Source organism: Nothobranchius furzeri, chromosome 11 (genome assembly GCF_043380555.1).
Source record: "Nothobranchius furzeri strain GRZ-AD chromosome 11, NfurGRZ-RIMD1, whole genome shotgun sequence".
NCBI lineage: Eukaryota > Metazoa > Chordata > Actinopteri > Cyprinodontiformes > Nothobranchiidae > Nothobranchius > Nothobranchius furzeri.
The window spans coordinates 1,784,906-1,794,905 of NC_091751.1; the positions used below are offsets into that span (position 1 = coordinate 1,784,906).

Below are 10,000 nucleotides of genomic sequence, written 5' to 3' on the forward strand. Positions count from 1 at the left end.
GTGGTGTGGTGTGGTGTGGTGTGGTGTGTGGTGTGGTGTGGTGTGGCGTGGCGTGGCGTGGCGTGTGGTGTGGTGTGGCGTGGCGTGGCGTGGCGTGTGGCGTGGCGTGGCGTGTGGTGTGGTGTGGTGTGGTGTGGCGTGGCGTGGCGTGGCGTGGCGTGTGGTGTGGTGTGGTGTGGCGTGGCGTGTGGTGTGGTGTGGCGTGGCGTGGCGTGTGGTGTGGTGTGGCGTGGCGTGGCGTGTGGTGTGGTGTGTGGTGTGGTGTGGTGTGGTGTGTGGTGTGGTGTGGTGTGGTGTGGCGTGGCGTGGCGTGGCGTGGCGTGTGGTGTGGTGTGGCGTGGCGTGGCGTGGCGTGTGGCGTGGCGTGGCGTGTGGTGTGGTGTGGTGTGGTGTGGTGTGGCGTGGCGTGGCGTGTGGTGTGGTGTGGTGTGGCGTGGCGTGGCGTGGCGTGTGGTGTGGTGTGGTGTGGTGTGGTGTGTGGTGTGGTGTGGTGTGGTGTGTGGTGTGGTGTGGCGTGGCGTGGTGTGTGGTGTGGTGTGGTGTGGGAACACTCACATAATCTTGAATGTGAACAAAACAAATGAGATGACCTGGCAGCAGTTTAGTCAGCCTATCCTGTCCTTTGAATCAGCCTAGAAATGACCACAAGACTTCTAAAGAGCCCTGATGATGTAAAGTGTGAGGGTTTCAGAGATCATCACTCTTATAAAAAAAACTATGCAACACAACCTACATTAAAATAATTTAATAACTAATTATGTAGGTTTATAAGAGAAGAGCAAAGCAGCAACACCCTACAGCGCTGGGGCCGTAGATCCCTCCTGGAAGAGCTGACAGACCACGTCAATGTCAATAATCTGTTGTAAGAGAAAACGTTTCCACAAACACACGATTTCAGTTCTGAAGCACAGAGGCTCGTCACTAATGGAGTCCCTGTGCAGAAATAAGATCATCAAACACACGTGCTAAGAAAAGAAATGATTGTGTACGCCAGCACGACCGCTACACGTGCAGCAGCACGCACACGCAGGCTCTCCAGGGCAGGTTCTTCTACCTCAAATCCATTTCCCTTTTAGCAGTTAGAGAGTGGACGCCAGGGAATCCGCCTGTCCTCACATGTTTTAAATCAATGGCTCCTACAAGGAGAGACACGACTTCAGTGGCAGCTTATTACTTCCACATAGATGAAGGGAAACTTTGCAGCTTAGAAATCTAGACCGTTGAGCCTGGGGCACACCAAGGCGGACGCCATTATAGTTACTGAGCACCGCGGCACAGCGGCTGTTTACATGTGGAGTACTTTACAACAGACATCACGACGCGTAACGGCTGTACGGCACAAACCCAGCAGCAGCTTTGATAAGTTTAAAGTACTATTGATCTTAAAATATTCAAATTAATAGCGGACTTACCTATTTTTTATGAATTCGAGTCTCATGACAGTAAGTCTGATCGCATATAAATAACAGTCATTTCCCGCTTTCTGTTCTCAAGTCCCACGTGATGCTGTGACTATCGCGCAATCTTCCAGGAAGCGCTCAGCGGTGCAGCGAATCCTGTGGGACCACTTGAGTTTTCTAAATCTCAGACACAATGCGGCATGTCCGCCTCTGGTGTGCCCCAGGCTTCAGCTGCCAAAGACTAGCGGTGTAGCCATGCTCCACTGGAACCTCCGCAGCCCCAGCCAGTCTGGTGGCTGGCCAATCACGACGCTCTATCAGTTCAGTGGGCCAATCACAGCGCTGTGGACGGGATGTTACTGCGACTGAGTGAAACTAAGATGGCGATTTGGCATCAACTTTGGACTTCTTAGACTCGGGTTTTTCTTTGAGTCAAGAGCAGGTGGAGGTACTTGAGTCATTTATTTAGATAAAGGATGTATTTAAGTCTTCTTTGACAGAGACGGTGGACTGCCCCGTCGACTGGCATCCGTAGCACTGCGTATGTCACTTTTGTTTTGTCCAGTAGCATGTGGAGACAGTTTGAAAGACAAGCGTAGATCCCTCCCCATGACTGAGAGCCGTCAACAGGTCGTGGCCAGTCCATATTCAGATACATAGAATGGCTAACCCTAGCCCTAGCCCAAGTTTTCACCATCTGGACCTTCTTTAGTCAGCTTTAGTTCAAAACTTACAAAACTTTGACTCTTCCACTAAATACAGGTGTAATAAATCAGTGTGTGGTCTGAGAAATCTTTATTCTATTTATAAAAGTTCAAGAAACATTTTACTGTACTTGATTACAAAGTCCTCAAAATACACAATGAAAGTAAGCCTGATCACTCAAAGAGGGCTTACACTCATCATGTCATTACATCTGCGGTGGTGAATGCCTTGTGAGTTGATCTCTGTGGAATAAAAGAGCTCTGGCGTTCCTATTGCAGGAAGCAGAAATGAGTCGAAGGAGTGGGAAGTGGAAAATGGCAGGATTTGTAGTTTCATTCATTAGTAATGATATTTAATTGTCTAGCCTCTGGTTGGCTGACAACAACACAGTTTTTCTGCTGCTCACATCCTCTTTTCTTTCTCAGGTAAAAACGTAGCATTGATGTTTTATCTCCGTCCAACACAAGCCTGAAATACTTCCACCGTGTTGTGGAGTTGGTAACGCTAACGGTTAGCTTCTACTAGCCAAGACACATCCAGCTCTCTCGTGTGGTCGCGAGGGTGAGTCCATGAATGCTAATTTACAGTGTGACATAGATCTGTGTGGCGTTTTCTCAGCAGTGTTTCCCCGCCTACTTTCTAACCGCGGCTAACGCAGGCAATAGGGGTAGAAGACCATTTTCACATTCAGCCTGCATGTGAAACTCGGCGTAACCGATCGCATTTCAAAAATAAAAATGATTGTACGTTTCCCAGTGAACCTAATCTTTAATTATCGTTACAATTTCCTGTTCTTTCTCTGTCCAGCTAGAAAACTCTACATCAGGGGTGGGGAACCCTGGTCCATCAAAGGCCGCTATCCAGCACATTTTAATTTCAACCCTACTTCAACACACCGGATTTCAATCAGCAGGTGATTAACAGGCTTCTGTAGCGCCTGATGAGCTGCTGAGCAGGTGAATTAGAAGTGTTGGAGGAAAGACGTGCCTCGAGGACCAGGGCTCACCATGCCTGTTCTATATCATATAATTACAGCATGAAAGGGTTAGAAATGGCTCAGTTACACCTTACAGCTCAACATTTACTTTCTCATCCTCGAATGAATCTGGTGTCTTAAAAAGTTTGAGGGCTCCACTCAAGAAGAGCCTACATGTAACACTGAGTACGTTTACATGCAGCCAACATCCGGGTTGTGATCGGGTTAAGGTCGGGATTCGGGTTTCTGAGTTGATCAGAATAACCCGTTTACAAGCATAAATAGAAAGAGTTACCTCTAACTTGCATAACCCGATTTAAACACGGACATTGGGGTAGCGTCAGGACGTATGGACTACATCCAGACGCGTCATTTCCGGTTCTTCTTGTTCTGGTATCCGTGAAAACAATATGTTTCCCAGTTCGGAAGAGATAGCGACCACATTTTTTTGCGCTTTAGTTTCCTCGTCACTCAAAGTGTGGTGCTGTGCCGCGACTCGCCACGTTGCTCCCAACTTGTTGTTTACTTCCGGAGTTCTGGCGCATACAAGACGTCTCGCTACTCAAAAGACCAAGATTCCTGGCGAACAGAGCATGTGCAGAACACACGCTTTGATGGGGATGTCCCGATATGCGTTTACACGACCAAAGGGTTACCCCAGGTGTAGTAACCGGGTTTTTAAAACCCCGGTTATGAGCATATCCGGGTTTTTGGCGGTGTTTACATGGACCTGCGGAACCGGGTTATTGTGAATATTCGGGTTTTAAAAGGGTTACTGGCTGCATGTAAACGCACTGACTGAAACCTCCCACCTTGGTTCCCTGTGCATTTGAGAAGCTGCTACTTTGACTTTCAAATGAAAACACAAACATGTTTGTGAAAAGAGTCGGTGCATCTGTGTGGATTCTCCCCCGGCCTCCCGTTGATTCAACCAAACTAAATGACAGTTGAGGTTTCAGAATACATTAAAAACAAGCTTTGGGTTATAGAGCATCAACCCATTTAGCACATATATAATTTATCTGATAGAAAGCAGGGCATGCTGCTTTTCAATTTCCAGTCATAAACATTGGATATTGACTCGATAATAGATCTTCTGTCTATGGGGAGACACAATCCTCCCAGAACAAAGTCATCAGGCAGCGTGACTCATAATCTAACAGGCTCCATCCCTTTTCAACATTGATAGACTGAACATATGTGATTATTTAGTGAAAAGTGCTTTGCTATTGTTTAAATTCAATTGAGCTATTTTTGCATCATCCTAGATGAATAAATTCATTTCTCTGTGTTTCCTGGTGTCTGAGGAGACATTTAGAGACAGTATAGGTGACAGTTTGGTGTCATTTTAAATGGAATAGTTAAATGGAGAGGTGTCTTTGGCTTTTCACGAAGATGAAGGTTTAATGCATGTGGGTAGGTGGAAATATCAGTGGTGATTGCTGAATACGTAAAGCTGATGGCAAGGGAACGATACTGGCGTCAACGGGATCTTGATGTCTCAGGTATCGTTTCTGATGATGTCACTGTCTACCCTCATTACAGTTACACTGTTTAAAGGTGTCTCAGAAGCTTAAAAGTGCAAATTCACCATAGATGCTGCCTTTATTTAGGTCACTTCTCTCCTTTAGGGTGGGAATATTATAGGATATAGAATATTTACTAAGAAATCACAATGTAACCATAGACACATTACTTGGTGTGTGTGTGTGTGTGTGTGCGTGTGTGCGTGTGCGTGTGTGTGTGTGTGTGTGTGCGTGCGTGTGTGTGTGTGTGCGCGCGTGTGTGTGTGTGTGTGTGTGTGCCTGCTCTGTCTTCTCCATCCCCAGTGAGTCGTGGAGGATGGCTGCTTATACTGAGCCAGGATTCTCTGGAGGTTTCTTCCTGTTAAAAGGGAGTTTTCCTCTCCACTGTCGCTGCATGCTTGCTTAGTATGAGGATTGCTGTATAGACACTGACACTAGTCAGTGACTTGATGCAATTTGCTGGGTTCCTTATATAGGAAACATTATTTCTGATTGGCTTAATGAACTGTCCTGTACTGGAATGTTTATTATGCGAAGTGCCTTGAGACGACTCTTGTCGTGATTTGGCGCTTTATAAATAAACTTGAATTGAATTGAAAACTTGAATTGGGTTTAACTAAAATAACCTTTAAAATTATATGGCCTAAAATGAAAACCTCTGATTTTTTCATTCCAAATCCGATTTAATTAGATTTTTTCTCCCTTTCCTTGCTTAAACAGAAATTACAAATGACAGAATATATTTTCTAAAAGTTGCTTTTACGTTATTCATCCCTTCTGCAAACTGATCGGAATTCAAAATCCAACTAAAGACAATCTGTAAGACCTGCTTGTAAAATACTTTCCAGTGAACAAAGAAACGTTTGTATGAATCAGACACAGTGAGAATGTCCGTAAGTTTTGGTTAGGTAAGTTGATGGCAGCTCTAAGGTGTTAATGCTAGTTTTGTGTGGTATAAGGAGCCTAAGTCACTTCCGCATCACGGATCCCCGGAAGAACAAAAGATGAACGCAAGCCAACGGGGCTAAAACGCTGTCTTCAAATCCGCTTTGCCTTACGCCCTGCATCACACATGTTGTACTGCAGTTTAAATGAAAAGTAGTGATGGGTGTTTCGACCATGCCAGTCGCGTACTTAGAGATTTATTAGCTTGTAAAAGTTCGTAATTAGCGTGACTACAAGCTAGAAATCGTCACCACATAATCCCCTCTCCCCAAACTAGCTGCTACTCACCACATGACCAGAGTTATGGTGGTTCTTTCCTCCTGTGGGAAGTTTGCTGAACTCACAGCCATTTTCCTCTGTTTTCTCTGTGTCTGGTTCGATGACGTCACTTTAGTGAAGTGCATTTGTGGTCCTGGACTTATTTTCACACAAAACCTAAAATATCGTTCCCCCCGTTTGAAAATAAACACGTTCTTGGTATCAATATGTCCATTTAAAATTCACGGACATCATATGTGAAATCCATGACACAAAACAAGCGGAATTAGAAAATAGTGTTTTTAGCCCCGTTGACTTACGTTCATCTTTTTCGTTCTTCCGTGGACCCGTGGTGCGGAAGTGACTTACCCCCAAATTCCACTACCTCCGCTCCGCTCCGGCACGATCTCCGGAGCAAAGTCGGTCCCATTGTAGTCAATCAGAGCAATTCCACTACTGCGGCCGTGCTCCGGCAGTGCGGCGCAGTGCGCCGCCCTCTGTTCCGGCGTCCGGCAAAAATAGAATCGATCCTATTTTCGCCGGACGCTGGAGCACCTCCGCAGTAAATGGACAGAAATCACAACCGCCCAACAGGAAAAGGAGCGAGCACAACTTCCCTTTTTCACAATAAATCGATAAACAAAAGGCGTTTTTTGTTTCATATGCACAGGTTTAACAACTTTTAACAACTATCAATGGCGGCTGAACTTTAAATGCACAAAAGTAAGCCATAAATACAGTTTCTACTATCAAAGTAGTCACACTTTGTTGATCCAAACACTGCTGATCTGTCAACACAAATGATGGGCAGATTAAACAGCTCGTGCCGATGCTTCTCCCACACAACGGGTGTTTGGATCTAACTTCCGCGTTTACTGCTCGGACTGTATCGCAAGATCTCGAAAATCCTGCGCATGCTTGTTTGCGCACCTCAGGTCTCCGCACCGGAGCCGTTGTAGAGCGGGTGAAAGTAAAAATTGAGTTCGGAAGCGAGCGGCTGCAGAAGGCGGGGGCGGACCGGAGCGGAGGTAGTGGAATTTGGGGGTTAGGCTCCCTATAGGGCTTGGGATCACACATTGCATTCTGGGACGTGGTGGCCATGCTGATGGCCTCAGGAATGTACAGTAGCCATAACCAAACATTGCTGAGAAGAAGCAGATTTGGGAGAAAGAAAGTAATAAATAACATGTAAAAATTCAGAAAAGGATGCAAAATATACAAGGATATATAAAGTAGGGGAGCCGGAGACCGGCACGTGCACAAACTCAGCATTATAAATGGTTTCGGATCCGTATGAAAGACCCAGAACTTTAATCTCAGCTCTGCAAAACATTTCTTTTACAGTTGTAATGTTCCAGATGAGAGGTATACATTTGCTGTTTATTTCTAGCAAAACAATCAAAATAGTCAATCCACAGAAGAATTGTGGCAGAAGAAGTTGTGTTGTGTGTCAGTGCACCCTCATTAGCCTACCGGTATGTGTGTGTGTTGTGTGTGTACCTGTCGCGGTTGATGGAAATAAATGATGTATATTTATAAACGTACACCATCTGTAACTTACCAGAATGAAAATGCAGAGAATACACTTTCATCAACACCGAGATACTCTGGAAAAGGATGCTTGGTCACCTTACAGCTACGATCCAAGCAAGCCGACCAGACTTAATGTCGGATACTTGGTCTCCATGGTTATGCCTCCAAGAAGGAAAACGGTGAAGAGTTAGCTCGTTTTCCACATTTTCTCTCACCATCATGTGTTGCACCCCACCACACAGCAACAATTTACCATGGTTGCGTAATATAACAGATCAAATTAATAATAGAATAAATGAAGCTGAAAGAATGTGACTGAGAACGCTGCTGTCTGAAGTAACCAGAAAGAAGTAAGTACTCAGGGGCTTCCAACATGGCGGCCGCGCAATCCCAAGCCCTATTCAATTCCTGGCCTCGAGGGCCGGTATCCAGCATGTTTTGGTTTGAACCCTGCTTCAACACATCTAATTTCAATTAGCAGGTGATTAACAGGCTTCTGCAGAGCCTGATGAGCAGCGGGTGATTCAACCACTGACTCAAGTGTGTTGGACCAGAGAGACCACTAAAACGTACTGGATACCGGCCCTCCAAGCCCGGAATTGAACATCCCTGAACTAAACTAATAAGCACCAGCAAGTTTTTGTGACTCGACTTTAACAAGCTGCATTAATGCTTTATAACTGGTTTGAACAAGAGGGTCATCTGATACTGTGAATAAAAGCTGCTGAGAAAGCTAACAGCTACACAGCTAGCAGCTAACTATGCTAACTAGTATTGGGATTTAGTGAAAGTTCGGTACGGTGCTCTGACGGTAGCGCTGCGTGAGGAAACAACAGCGAAGGATTTGGTGAGTTGCAAACTATTTCTGCTAAAATCTTAACATTGAGGCGGTATTTTTGTGGGAAAGACCTTCATGTTTACTTCTTTAGTCAAAAAGCATTTTGCAGACATTGTGAGATACGTGCAGGCTGCTCTTCCATTGAATCCATTAATCACCTGGTCCTAATGTATTTATCATGTAAAATTAAATGTCAGCTTGTTTATTCGAAAGCCCAGATTAACTGAACACAAGAGGGCAGCTGACCTAAAAACGAAGATTCCGATCAACTTTTGCACCAACAACCTTCCTCCCTTAGCCAGGCTAAGTAATAAAGCACCAGAAAGCAGCCCCATGGGCCACTGGCTCCATCACAGAAGCACACAAGCAGGTGTACACCACAGCAGTGACCCTTGTGTAGCTTGGCTATGAGATGAGACCACAGACTGCAAGCTGCATTGTCCCGCATGGACGAGTACACTTGAAGTGAAAATCAAAGCATCGTGGAGAAAAACAACCAGCAAGCTGTCAGAAACCAGAAAGGTGCAACAGCAGAGGGATTCCAGAAAACACCACAACTTGCACAAACCTGAGGCAAACAATGTCTAATAGCTCTGGCCGCCGGTCTGAAGAGGTGCGTCATAGGAAGGTGAAGCAAGGAGAATAAATAGGACGTTCTCCACTGCACCATCCTAAGTGGATCTCAGTGGGATCACATGCTGTTGTCCTCTCTGGTCAACACCTTTCTGATCTCTCAGGCAGCATGACTGCAGAGGAGTGAGTACACTAGAAACACGTTTATACCATAGACCGCTTTAGGCTGCGTTCTACAACAACTAACTCTTTAGAATAAAAGTCCAGTTCAGAGTGGCAATCCTTAGTGCTTTAATTAGTGGTGTGCATCTCTACCTGCCTCACGATTCGATTTGAGTCTGAAATGCATCACGATTCTTCACACAACATTTTTCATCACTTAATAAAAGCATTAGAATAGTTTTCAATTTCTTTTTGATTTCGATATCCCTGAAATACAGAACATTCATCTATTCACTATAGTGAGCAACATTTTTTAAAGTGTGCTGCCTATAATTACTTAAAAAATATAAGAAATAATGTTTTCTGTAGAGCAGCTTTAAGATAGAATATTACTGAACTTAAAAATAGTAAACAAATACTGTGCAGAGAGCTGCTTTAACCAATCACAACAGGTGACAGCAGCCAGTATTGGTCGCTCGTGTACGTCAAAGTTATCTTTCATAAGAAGATAATCAATAAAATGATTTATATAAAGTGGATCCAGAAGTTGTAGCCCGTCTCTGCTACAATATTTAGATATTTTTCACCCTGCTGGTGGTTTTACTGAGCAGGTGCCACTTTTGTCATACGTTTCTTTTTAAAACATGTTTAGACTGTTCAGAATACAAATCCAGGCTCTGTCACGTTTGATTGTTGTAATTAAACTTTGTAGGTGGGGAAGGTCAGAAAAGGATCCGATCATTTTGTTTTTCCCTCGTTTACAGTGACGGAGACAACGGCGCAGTGCGCCTGGCTCTGGTGTTAATCAAGTTAAATTTTATCTCTTTGCAACAATTTTCACAAGAAAACAGAACCGTTAAAAGCAGGGCTTGTGTTGACCGGACAGTTCCCGTGTTTGGCCGTTTATTTTGACGGAGAAAGAATAGAAAGAATTACCCCAACGCATGCAGACGAACTGATATTTTATTCTACGCACATCGCAGATGTAGCTAAATCACCCAAGAAAAGATTCCCATCTGAGCTGGACACTGCTCAGCGCAGCTCACTGTCAGCGTGTACATGAGGTCCACAGCGAGCTGAAGAT

At 44.8% G+C, this 10,000-nt stretch overlaps 1 protein-coding gene across 1 annotated transcript in view; it reads left to right on the top strand.

The window, feature by feature from the left end:
- kcng2 (potassium voltage-gated channel, subfamily G, member 2) overlaps positions 1-10,000 on the top strand; it is a 40,897-nt gene that overhangs the window by 5,342 nt on the left and 25,555 nt on the right. The window lies entirely within an intron of this gene.